The sequence below is a fragment of the Heterodontus francisci genome, chromosome 15, assembly GCF_036365525.1.
Source record: "Heterodontus francisci isolate sHetFra1 chromosome 15, sHetFra1.hap1, whole genome shotgun sequence".
Lineage (NCBI taxonomy): Eukaryota > Metazoa > Chordata > Chondrichthyes > Heterodontiformes > Heterodontidae > Heterodontus > Heterodontus francisci.
The window spans coordinates 29,580,069-29,593,271 of record NC_090385.1 but is presented as its reverse complement, the minus strand read 5'-3'; the positions used below and the strand labels follow the sequence as shown (position 1 = coordinate 29,593,271).

Genomic DNA, 13,203 nt, shown 5'->3' with positions numbered 1-13,203 from the left:
TCAGATATGTGGATCATTGGGATACCTTCTGGGGAAGGTGGGACCTGTACAAGAAGGACGGGTTGCATCTGAACTGGAGGGGCACCAATATCCTGGGCGGGAGGTTTGCTAGAGCTCTTCGGGAGGGTTTAAACTCGTTTGGCAGGGGGATGGGAACCGGAGCTATGGATCAGTGGTTGGGGTAGCTGTTGAACAGGCAGATACAGAGTGCAGAGAGTCTGCGAGGAAGGTTAGACAGTTGACAGGGCAAAGTTGCAGCCAGTATGATGGGTTGAAGTGTGTCTATTTTAACGCAAGAAGTGTCAGGAATAAGGGTGATGAACGTAGAGCATGGATCAGTACTTGGAGCTACGATGTTGTGGCCGTTACGGAGACTTGGATATCACAGGGGCAGGAATGGATGTTGAATGTTCCGGGGTTTAGATGCTTCAAAAGGAATAGGGAGGTAGGTAAAAGAGGTGGGGGAGTGGCATTGCTAATCAGGGATAGTATCACAGCTGCAGAAAGGGAGGTCGTCGAGGAGGGTTTGTCTACTGAGTCAGTATGGGTGGAAGTCAGAAACAGGAAAGGAGCAGTCACTATATTGGAAATTTTCCATAGACCTCCCAATAGCAACAGAGACATGGAGGAACAGATTGGGAGGCAGATTTTGGAAAGATGCAGAAGTAACAGAAGTCATGGGTGACTTCAACTTCCCTAATATTGATTGGAACCGCCTTAGTGCAAATAGTTTGGATGGAGCAGATTTTGTCAGGTGTGTCCAGGAAGGTTTCCTGACTCAATATCTAGATAGGCCGACTAGAGGGGAGGCCATATTGGATTTGGTGCTTGGCAACGAATCAGGCCAGGTGGCAGATCTCTCGGTGGGAGAGCATTTCGGTGATAGTGATCACAACTCCCTGACCTTTACTATAGTCATGGAGAGGGATAGGAGCAGACGGGATGGGAAAATATTTAATTGGGGGAGGGGGAATTACAATGCTATTAGGCAGGAACTGGGGAGCTTAAATTGGGAACAGATGTTCTCAGGGAAATGCACGACAGAAATGTGGAGGTTGTTCAGGGAGCACTTGCTGTGACTGCTGGATAGGTTTGTCCCAATGAGGCAAGGAAGGGATGGTAGGGTGAAGGAACCTTGGATGACAAGAGATGTGGAACAGCTAGTCAAGAGGAAGAAGGAAGCTTACTTAAGGTTGAGGAAGCAAGGATCAGACAGGGCTCTAGAGGGTTACAAGGTAGCCAGGAAGGAACTGAAGAATGGACTTAGGAGAGCTAGAAGGGGACATGAAAAAGTCTTGGCGGGTAGGATTAAGGAAAATCCCAAGGCGTTCTACACTTATGTGAGGAACAAGAGGATGGCCAGAGTGAGGGTAGGGCCGATCAGGGATAGTGGAGGAACTTGTGCCTGGAGTCGGAGGAGGTAGGGGAGGCCCTTAATGAATACTTTGCTTCAGTATTCACTAGTGAGAGGGACCTGGACGTTTGTGAGGACAGCATGGAACAGGCTGATATGCTCGAACAGGTTGATGTTAAGAAGGAGGATGTGCTGGAAATTTTGAAAGACATGAGGATAGCTAAGTCCCCGGGGCCAGACGGGATATACCCAAAGTTATTACGGGAAGCGAGGGAAGAGATTGCCGCGCCTTTGGTGATGCTCTTTGCGTCCTCACTGTCCACTGGAGTAGTACCAGATGATTGGAGGGTGACAAATGTTATTCTCTTGTTCAAGAAAGGGAATAGGGATAACCCTGGGAATTACAGACCAGTCAGTCTTATGTCGGTGGTGGGCAAATTATTGGAGAGGATTCTGAGAGACAGGATTTATGATTATTTGGAAAAGCATAGTTTGATTAGAGATAGTCAGCATGGCATTGTGAGGGGCAGGTCATCCCTCACAAGCCTTATTGAATTCTTTGAGGATGTGACAAAACACATTGATGAAGGAAGAGCAGTGGATGTGGTGTATATGGATTTTAGCAAGGCATTTGATAAGGTTCCCCATGGTAGGCTCATTCAGAAAGTAAGGAGGCATGGGATACAGGGAAATCTGGCTGTCTGGATACAGAATTGGCTGGCCCATAGAAGACAGAGGGTGGTAGTAGATGGAAAGTATTCAGCCTGGAGCTCGGTGACCAGTGGTGTTCTGCAGGGATCTGTTCTGGGACCTCTGCTCTTTGTGATTTTTATAAATGACTTGGATGAGGAAGTGGAAGGCTGGGTTAGTAAGTTTGCCGATGACACAAAGGTTGCTGGAGTTGTGGATAGTGTGGAGGGCTGTTGTAGGTTGCAACGGGACATTGACAGGAAGCAGAGCTGGGCTGAGAAGTGGCAGATGGAGTTCAATCTGGAAAAGTGTGAAGTGATTCATTTTGGAAAGTCGAATTTGAATGCAGAATACAGGCTTAAAGACAGGATTCTTAGTAGTGTGGAGGAACAGAGGGATCTTGGGGTCCACGTCCATAGATCCCTCAAAGTTGCCACCCAAGTTGATAGGGTTGTTAAGAAGGCGTATGGTGTGTTGGCTTTCATTAACAGGGGGATTGAGTTTAAGAGCCGCGAGGTTATGCTGCAGCTCTATAAAGCCCTGGTTAGACCACACTTGGAATACTGTGTTCAGTTATGGTCACCTCATTATAGGAAGGATGTGGAAGCTTTAGAGAGGGTGCAGAGGAGATTCACCAGGATGCTGCCTGGACTGGAGGGCATGTCTTATGAAGAAAGGTTGAGGGAGCGATGGCTTTTCTCATTGGAGCGAAGAAGGATGAGAGGTGACTTGATAGAGGTGTACAAGATGATGAGAGGCATAGATAGAGTGGATAGCCAGAGACTTTTTCCCATTGCGGAAATGGCTATCACCAGGGGGCATAATTTTAAGGTGATTGGAGGAAGGTTTAGGGGAGATGTCAGAGATAGGTTCTTTACACAGAGAATGGTGGGTGCGTGGAATGCACTGCCAGTGGTGGTAGTAGATGCAGATACATTCGGGCATTTAAGCGACTCTTGGATAGGTACATGGATGATAGTAGAATGAAGGGTATGTAGGTAGTTTGATCTTAGAGTAGGTTAAAGGGTCAGCACAACATTGTGGGCCGAAGGGCCTGTACTGTGCTGTACTGTTCTATGTTCTATGTTCTATTACAATCATGAGTTGCCTCACAACCCTTCCATTTCACATTTGTCATGCCATTAACATTTTTACAATTTACAGCAAATGAAGATTTTCCCGATACAGTTCGAGGGGTTTCCCATGGATCCAGCCCCTCAGTTCAGCTTGGTGGGGGGATCTTACACTGTGGTCTTTCCCCATCGAGCCTTTGCTGCGGCTGCCCCAAGCCTTAGTGCGTCCCTCAGCATGTAGTCCTGGATCTTGGAATGTGCCAGTCTGCAACATTCGGTCGTGGACAACTCTTTGCGCTGGAAGATCAGCACGTTTCGGGCAGACCAAAGGGCTTCTTTCACCTAATTGATAGTCCTCCAGCAGCAGTTGATGTTTGTCTCGGTGTGTGACCCTATAAACAACCCGTAGAGCACAGACTCCTGTGTTACAGAGCTGCTTGGGATGAACCTCGACAAAAACCACCGCATCTCTTTCCACACCTGCTTTGCAAAGACACATTCCAGGAGGAGGTGGGCAACCGTCTCTTCCCCACCACAGCCACCGCGGGGGCATTGCGCGGAGGTGGCGAGACTTCGGGCGTGTAGGAAGGATCTGACGGGGAGGGCTCTTCTCACCACCAGCCAAGCTACATCTTGGTGCTTGTTTGAAAGTTCTGGTGATGAGGCATTCCGCCAAATTACTTTCGCGGTCTGCTCGGGGAACCATCCGACAGGATCCCCCATCTCCTTTTCCCGTAGGGCCTTGAGGACATTTTGTGCAGACCACTGCCTGATGGATTGGTGGTCAAAGGTGTTTTCCCGCAGAAACTCCTCCACGAAGGATAGGTGGTACGGCACGGTCCAACTGCATGGAGCGTTCCGCGGCAATGTGACCAGGCCCATCCTTCGCAACACCGGGGACAGATAGAACCTCAGCATGTAGTGACACTTGGAGTTTGCGTACTGGAGGTCGACACACAGCTTGATGCAGCCGCACACGAAGGTGGTCATTAGGATGAGGGCCACGTTGGGTACATTTTTCCTGCCCTGATCCAGAGATTTGAACATCATGTCCCTCCGGACCCGGTCTATTTTAGATCCCCAGATGAAGCGGGAAATGGTTCGGGTGACCGCCACAGCGCAGGAGTGGGGTTTGGGCCAGACCTGCGCCACGTACAGCAACAACGTGAGCACCTTGCACCTGATGACCAGGTTCTTACCCACAATGGAGAGAGATCGCTGCCCTCACATGCTCAACTTTTGTTGTACCTTGGCTACTCACTCCTCCCAGGTTTTGGTGCACGCCCCTGCCCTTCCGAACCATATGCCCAGCACCTTCAGGTAGTCTGACCTGACCGCGAAGGGGACAAAGGATCGGTCAGCCCAGTTCCCAAAGAACATGGCCTCGCTCTTGCCGTGGTTAACTTTGGCTCCCGAGGCCAGTTCAAACTGGTCGCAGATGCTCATCAGTCTGCACACGGACGGCGGATCTGAGCAGAAAACGACGACGTCATCCATGTACAATGAGGTTTTAACCTGAGTGCCTCCGCTGCCTGGGATTGTCACCCTCTTATGCTCACATCCTTCCTAATAGACTCAGCAAAGGGTTCAATGCAGCAAACAAACAAGATCGGGGAGAGAGGACAGCCCTGTCTGACTCCAGATTGGATCGGGAAACTTTCCGATTCCCACCCATTGATTGAGACTGCGCTACTGATGTTTGTGTAGAGCAGTTTGATCCAATTGCAGATACCCTCCCCAAACCGCATTTTGGAAAGCACGCCCATCATGTAGGTGTGCGATATCCTGTCAAAAGCCTTCTCCTGGTCCAGGCTGATGAGACAGGTGTCCACCCTCCTGTCCCGCACATAGGTGATCGTATCCCTGAGTAGCGCGAGACTATCAGAGGTCCTCCTGCCGGGTACACTGCAGGTCTGATCAGGGTGAATCACCAACTCCAGAGCAGACTTGACTCGACTGGCTATGACTTTGGACAGAATCTTGTAGTCAACATTAAGCAGTGAGATGGGCTGCCAATTTTTGATTTCTGCCCTCTCCCCCTTCCGCTTGTAAATGAGGGTGATGATGCCTTTCCTCATGGATTCTGACATGCTGCCGGCCAGGAGCATACTCTCGTATACTTCCAGCAGGTCCGGGCCGACCCAATCCCACAGGGCCGAGTACAACTCGACCGGTAAGCCATCGCTTCCGGGAGTTTTACTCGTCTCGAAGGACTCGACGGCCTTTGTCAGCCCATCCAGAGTTAGCGGCTTGTCCAGTCTTTCCCTCCTGCTGTCATCTAAGACCTCTGTGATAGATGACAGGAAGGACTGGGAGGCTCTGCTGTCTGTGGGCTTCGCGTCATACAGCCCAGCATAAAAGGATTTGCTGATCCTTAGTATGTCGGACTGCGAAGACGTTACTGAGCCATCCTCTTCCTTCAGGCTGCTGATAACAGAGCTCCCTCTGTGTACCTTTTGGAAGAAGTAACGCGAGTACGTCTCATCCGTCTCGATGGAGCGGACTCTAGACCGGAAGATGATCTTGGAGGCCTCCGTGGCAAAGAGCGAGGCCTGCTGGCTCTTCACCTCTTGGAGGTCCTCCTTGACCTCGGCCCCCATCGACTGCAGCCGGAGCAGATTTTGCATACTTTTCTGGAGTCGGAACATTTCCCTCTGTCTCTCTCTCGCCCTCTGAACACCTTTGTGGATGAAGAACCTCTTGATGTTCTCCTTGATCGCTTCCCACCAGTGAACTGGAGACTCAAAGAGAGGTTTCACGGTCCTCCAACCTCTGTAATCCCTTTTGAGTTCCTCAACGTTCTCTGGGGTCAGCAGTGTAGCATTGAGCTTCCACGTCCCTCTGCCAACCCGTTGGTCGTCCTGTAAGTGACAGTCGGCCAGTAAGAGGCAGTGGTCGGAGAAGAACACCGGCTTGATGTCGGTTGATCCGACCGTGACGGCACGGGACACGAACAGGAAGTCAATCCTGGAACGGGCAGACCCATCCGATCTTGACCATGTGTATCTGCGCTGCGCTCCGTCTGCAGTTTTGCTGAAGATGTCGTGTAGTTTGGCATCTTTAACTGTTTCTATTAGAAATCTGGACGTAACGTCCAGTTTGCTGTCGTCTCTGCTGGATCGTCCAGCTGCATCGATGATGCAGTTGAAGTCACCGCCTAGGATGACCGGCCTGGACATCGCCAGCAGCAGTGGGAGCTGCTGGAAGACGGTCAGCCTCTCGCTGCGTTGTACCGGGGCGTACACGTTAATCAACCGGAGCGGAGCTTTGTTGTACATTACGTCTGCTATGAGGAGGCGACCGCCCACCACCTCCTTAACTTTGGAGATGGTGAAGTTACCTCCCCGCAGCAGAATACCCAGGCCTGAGGAACGGCAATCATTACCCCCGACCAGATCAATGGCCCGTGGGACCACCATCGCAACCACTGCCTGTAGGTGCTGAGATGTGGTATTCCACACTCCTGCAGGAACAGTAGGTCGGCTTTGACCTTGGCGAGGTAATCCAAGGTTGAAACACATCGCGTCATAGATTTAATGCTACGCACATTAATGGAAGCAATCCTTACACCCATTTTTTTTTAAAGTTAGTTGTTGCTTCCCATACCATTTGTCCTTGCTAGTCCTAGTCCTTCGGGATGTTCCTACATACCCATCGTGCGAGCAAGCTGTTTCACATTAGATGGGCTCAGAAACCCCTCCTGGTTTTTCATGCAGGGTTTGTTCCGCTGGGGTGACATCGGGGCGGGGGGGTGGGGGGGGGGTGGTCTTGTAGACAGCAAGGATTGGGTTGTCCTCTGCTGCTTCCCTCTGTTCCTCCTCAAAAACATCACTGCTCCCGGCTTCCCGGAGCTGAGGTGCGCCAGACGTGTCTTTGCTCTCGGTGTCCCGGAGCTGGAATGCGTTGGCCACGTCGTTACGTGTGGCGCTTTGGGGTTGGGGCACGCCGGGCCCATCACAGCTTCTCGTGCCCGGGCGCTCGGGGGCTTTGTCTTCCATCTCCTTGGAACTTTGCCGCCTCTTTTGAAGGGGCTGTCATTCCAGCACTTCCCCGTCCAGTGAAGAGGAGCTGTTGTAGTCTGTCACAGAAGGTAGCCTCCTCTTGCCACTGGTTTGAGTGGTGGCCTGTTCTACTTTTGGATGCTTTTTCTTTGTGGTTTTCCTTTGTACCACTTGCCACTGACCTGTTTGTCCATCTGCTGCCTCCTCCTCCATTGGTTCTGTCTGTGGAGGAGGGGTTTCCGGGTGCAGGGTAGGTGCTGGGTCACTGGTTTCAGCTGCCTCCCCTTTCTTCTCCTTCTCAGGTTGAAGTTCCTCACTGCGGAGAAGGTTGCTCGTCTCCTTTCGAACACCGGACGCCTTTGTCGAACCTTCTCTCGGCCTTTCCTTGGACCTTGCCGCCTGAGCATAACTGAGGCAGCGTTTGGGGCAGGTTTTGTAGAGATGGCCTGCCGCACTGCACAAGTTGCAACACTTAGTCTGCTTACAGTCCTTGGTCTGATGGCCTTCCTCCTTGCAGTTCTTGCAAACAACCGTGCTGCAGTTTGCTGCCACGTGACCAGATTTGCCACAGATGCGGCAAACTCTGGGCTGCCCAGCGTAGACCAAGAAGCCTCGACTTCCCCCGATAGCGAAGCTGGAGGGAGGGTGGATGATGGCTCCACTGGGATCGACCTTCAAGATCACCTTGACCTGCCGTTTGCTGGTCCAAATCCCAAAGGGGTCCTTGACATCAGTGCTGCTGCCGGCCACCTCGACATACCTGGCGAGAAAGGTGAGTACATCCACCACCGGAACATGGGGGTTGTAGAGGTGAATCGTCACCACCCGGTCCCGTTGTGATGGAAGCGTGAAGGGCGGCTCCGCTGTGAGGATCGACAGTGGCGCCCGGTCCCCTTTCTGCTTGAATGCCTTCAGGAACTTGATGCATCCCGTCACGTTCCAGAACGTCACATCGAAGTATCCACTGCTGGGGAAATCCTGCAGGCAGAAGACGTCCGTAGCTTGAAATCCACAGCAATCGAAGAGAATTTTCTTGATGAAGAAGGTGCGATCCACCGGTGCATCTCCTTCCTTGTCCTTCACGACCACTCGAATGGTGTTGCGCACTCCCAGGCCTGAAGCTCGAAAATTGGTTATAGCCATTTTACTCAAAGCCTACCCAGGATCAAAAGGCAATGATCATGGTCTCTTCTCAACCAAGTAAGCACTGATAAGAACAGATACTACACTTGATCTTAGCCAAAAGGCCGAGAAGCCGGCCCCTCCAGCAGTTATGCTAATCTGTACCTGGGCTGAATGGTGCTGCTCGACGAAGTCAAAAGCACTAAAAGTAGCATGCTTCCAGAGAGCTAAACATAATACAGTAAAGCTTTCTACAGAAAAACACACAGCATCATTCCTGCAAGCAAAGTAAAGCCATAGATTTGAGCATGCTGAACTCTAGTATCAGAGAGTACTATGTATGAAAATGTTCAGTTTTTTCACTCTTAAATACTGCATTGAGTTCCACTCTAGATTAATTGGATGCAAATTTTGCCTACCTAGAACAGCAGAAGCAAAAACTTATGGCCTCGAGTTTCCATTTCATTGTATTGGTTTATTCAGTGCAATTCACCAAACATTAGTGAAACTAGTGCAAAAGACATCGGAAATTTAAGCGCAAATGACATTCAGCGCAAATTGAGTTTTTGCGATCTTTTGCATTAGTTTAAAAAAAAAATCTGCTAGAAGCTAGCCTTGCCCACAAAACTGACTATACCCCCAGATCGAATTAATCACCATTCTGAGTTTCCGCTAATTGTGCTCATTTGCAAACGTTTGAGGAGGCTCTAAAAATTAAGCTACCTCTTTTAGGCACAAGGACACAAAAAGTCACGTTTAGAAGATTTAGAGCATATTTGACAAAATAATTTACTAACTCACCACCAATATAACTAGCAAATGGTTCTGTATAGTTTTTTTAGTCCCTTTCAGTTATTGAAAGTTAGGTTACTCACAGGTGGTAGACAAGATACACTGGTTGAAATGTTTATTTTTTGTGATAAACCCATTTTCAGTCATATTAACAAAATTGCACCATATTATTACTCTTAAATATATCAAGGAACATTTTATCAAACTAAAGTTTAAAAAATTTACATTCTAATTACCCTGGTTCAGGGCAGATTTTATGTTGGCAATATGGAAATAAATTTGTGCTGGAACTCGAGGAAAAATAATTCTCAAAACTAACACATTTTTGGGCTCAATTTGTGCCCAGATTACTGATTGTGGCCCAAGCGGAAACTCTACCCTGTTATCTTTGACAATTTTTGCATGGATGGTAAAGCTCTAATATTTCCTTTCATCTTGATTCCATAATTCAATTTCCTGCTCCATCAAAGATATATCCAGCCAATTAGGTGGCCCACTTACCTACATAAAGAGGTTATATGTCATAATTGACCTCACTAAAACTTAATGATATGGTTGAACAGTCTGGTAATTATTTTCAATTTTACAGTACCTGCTTCTTTTCGAGTTTAATATTCTTCTAAGAGTACTGACTCATGCTGGATTACGGGTCTTCAATTATACATTCAACTGACTGCGTATAAATCCATCCAGTGATTTTTGGCAGTTTATTATTTCTAGTGTGGTGGCGGGGGAGGGGGGGGGGGTGTTGGTGGGGGGGTGCGCAGCAGGACTATGGGGGACACATCATATAGAAACCCAATCCCAAACTAACTTGACCTTTGACCATGAGCATGGTATAGCATCATGAGTACAACTCCTGACTGGTTATTTCCCCCATCAACCTGGAGATGCTGAGGTTAACAGCATTAACCTCACCACCAGTCCCATTGAGATCAGCTAACTCAGCACAGAGTTCAGTTTGACTGGTATAGATCAGTGCAACAGTGGAGCATTCACCTACTAAGCCATTAGGGGAGTTCTGAGTGGTCCATGTTAAAATCAGACTTTACTGGTCCAGGCTCTCCCTAATTATGACACGACATCCATTTTGCAAACAGCAAACCTGTTGTAACATGCCTTTGGTCTAACATCATAGTAGCCTAGAGGAGTGATTCTGCAATATAGCACTTCCAACAGAGAAAGCATGTCAGCGTATTGCTTGCACCTAATATATGATTTTCCTTCTACTATTTTATTAGCTGGAATATCGTGGGCTGTATTTGAGTGATTTCCTGAGATATGTTACCTGCATTTTCCCTTTCCCAAACATAGATGCATTTCACAGTGAGAAGAACAAGAATGAGTCTCATACTTAGGACTCTAGCTTTGAATGGGCATTTGCAGAAGTGAGTTAGTTTGCAGATTGAAAGACATAATCTAGCTCTTTAAAATGCTGAAAGAAATATGATGTATATATAAGTAGAGTATTAGATTTGGACTGTGAGCGTTGATCCAGAGCACAGAGGTTTAAATTAACAGGCCTTAAATGAAGCAAATTATTGAAGAAAGTTTTCCATGTATAGGTTAATGGATCTGTAGAATGGCTTTCAGCAAAAGGCTGAGCCAATTAGCTTCTTTAAAACAGAGCTGGATTAGTACCTAGGTTGGAACAGGATTGGGATTTATAGGAAAAGATATGATGATCCTCTATTTTTGGAGTGGGGTAGAAGTAGAATTATGAAGGTGCTCCATTCTTAAGATGTTTTGGGGACTTGTGATAAAGATTGTGGACATTGGTTCATTTAGAAAACTGGAAAGATTCCATGGATGTGTTTTTTTCTACAAGGGTTACTGGGAAGACACTTGAGCTTTTAAAAAAAACCTTACTTGATGTCACATGACTTAAGCTAAATAAACAACAGAAGCCTTGGTGACTTGGGAGAGATGTTTACAGAGAAGTGACATGTCAAAATTTATGGTGGTCAGGAGGTTTTGACTTTCTGGATGGGGTGTGGACTGTTTTGAATGTCAATTGGGTTTGTAGCCTGCTGAAAGAAAGACCCAGCTCGTCTTTCTCCACCTCTTTGAGAAACCCTGCAAAAATCCAGTGTGTGATAGCAAAAACCCCCGAAGCCGCATTTCTCCTGAGAAGCTCCTGGAAATCCTGCCAGATTAATTCTTGACACTGCCTGGAAAAAACTGCTCCAGAAAAGATCCCAGTGACCTGTCTATGTGTACTCGGACGCCAGACTGTATGCCATTTGGGACACAACATATCTTATCCTTTTTCTTCAAAAATTAACAAGCATTTGGCCAAAGTATTCTTTTTTGTCTTTTTTTTTGTAAAAGACCTCTGCAGTGAAATTTTTTTTTTTATCTAACTGGTGTGTGTGTGTGTTGGGTATCTAGAAGGGAATATCTATTTACATTCATATTTCAAACTATGTGTTAATGCTTTGCATCTTTACTGGATAGGTCTTGTTTTATAATAAACTTATAATTTTGTTGTTTATTAAAGAAACCTGGTTGGTGCATCTTATTCTGGGATAAAGATATGATCGAGCATATCGGTAACTGGGTGATCTGTGGAGAGGTGGAAATAGAGAAAGACAGTGCACTCTTCCAGCATCAGTCGTAACAGGAGGGATAGTGTCTGTTCATTATTGTCTGTTGAGGGTAGTCAATTAATGTTGAAGGTTAAAGGTGGATGAGTATCCTGGAGCTTTGCTTGATTATCATTGAGATGAGGGATATTTGCACAGATTTTTCCCTCAGATGATTAAATGTATAGTGTGCAGTACATGATACGATACACTGTAGATGGTCTGTTGAAGGTCTAGATGGGATAATGGCCTTCAGTTATGTCAAAAAATAATTTGCTCAGCTCCTTTTACAAGATAATTGCAGCCTTTTAATAAGCTTTAATTAGAGCAAGTCCATGACATGTCTCAGTCATTTAGTTTGAAAATATGTAACCCAATTGGAGGTCTTACCCAAAAAGCTTAGTGCCAATTTGTGCAGCATTATGGGTAGTCTTGTGCTATAGGTGAGACTGCTGGGATGACAATCTTCTGTCATGGGGTTGGCATAATACTGACCATAATTTGACACATGTTTAGCAGTCTTACTAAGGAGAGGCCAAAACAAAGGTTGGGATGAAAAGTAAAAATGTCACATTAATAAGGTAGCAGTTACTCTTCAGAGAATGAGGATTATGTGCATTATTGCAGCAGAATAGAGTGTGCTTCATCCTACATTTAACCACGTTCTTCCTGTCCTGGGCATAAAAGGTAGGAAAATGTTCTGTTCTCTAACTTTGAGACTCTTTCGCTCTATATATATTGACAGTTGTAGTGAAGGATTGTAGTTGAGACAGCTGAAAATTAATATATAACCTACAAATCAATATGAATGTTGTTTTGAGATTGCTTCCCCAGCATTGCCTCATCATTGTGTATAACATCAATTCAGAAGACAGAAAAGCTATGGTTTCATTACAAGCAGGCAACCAGCTGGCAAAAGATAATAGTCAAGACAAATAGAAACTAATGCAATTAAAAGAGAATGAAGAAAGGAATGTTAGAGGGGAAATTAAAGTGAAGGGTAAAAAACTAACAATAGTTATCACTAATTAACTTCTGACATATTTTCAGCAATTTCTGTTTCATTTCAGATTTCCTGCATTCACTTTGTTTAGTCTCAACAGCAGTTACAAAATATTACAGGGAAGTAGGAATATTGCACATTGCAAACTTGTAATGTGTGGCCTGATTTCAGTCTATTTTTTTCCATTCAGGTGTTGGCATCTTCACACTTACACAAAACCCTCAATATTAAGGCCTTAACTTTAGTCCCTAAACCTACAGAAACAAGTTTTCTTAGCATCAGTCTATCGTTTGTAGCCTTTGATGTAAATAGGGAGGAGTAATGGGCAATGCCATGCTTGTATCCCTTTATACAGCCAACTATAAAAACCACCACAGTGACACAAAATTTCCTTTGATATAAGCACAATTACAGTAAAATGTTTTTTCGCTGCTGATACAAACTCAGCAAACTTTGATCTGTGTGCCAAAGTGGGAAAATGTTCCATTCCCTAGCACTTACCTGTTCACTATAATGAACATAAAATAATGAGGCATTGCTGATCTGTGACTAGATTTACTATGATTTAGCAATTACTTAATTA

At 46.4% G+C, this 13,203-nt stretch overlaps 1 pseudogene; it reads right to left on the bottom strand.

Moving 5' to 3' along the window:
• Positions 1-8,246: 8,246 nt before the first annotated feature.
• Positions 8,247-8,377, bottom strand: LOC137377960 (U2 spliceosomal RNA; annotated as a pseudogene).
• Positions 8,378-13,203: the final 4,826 nt, after the last annotated feature.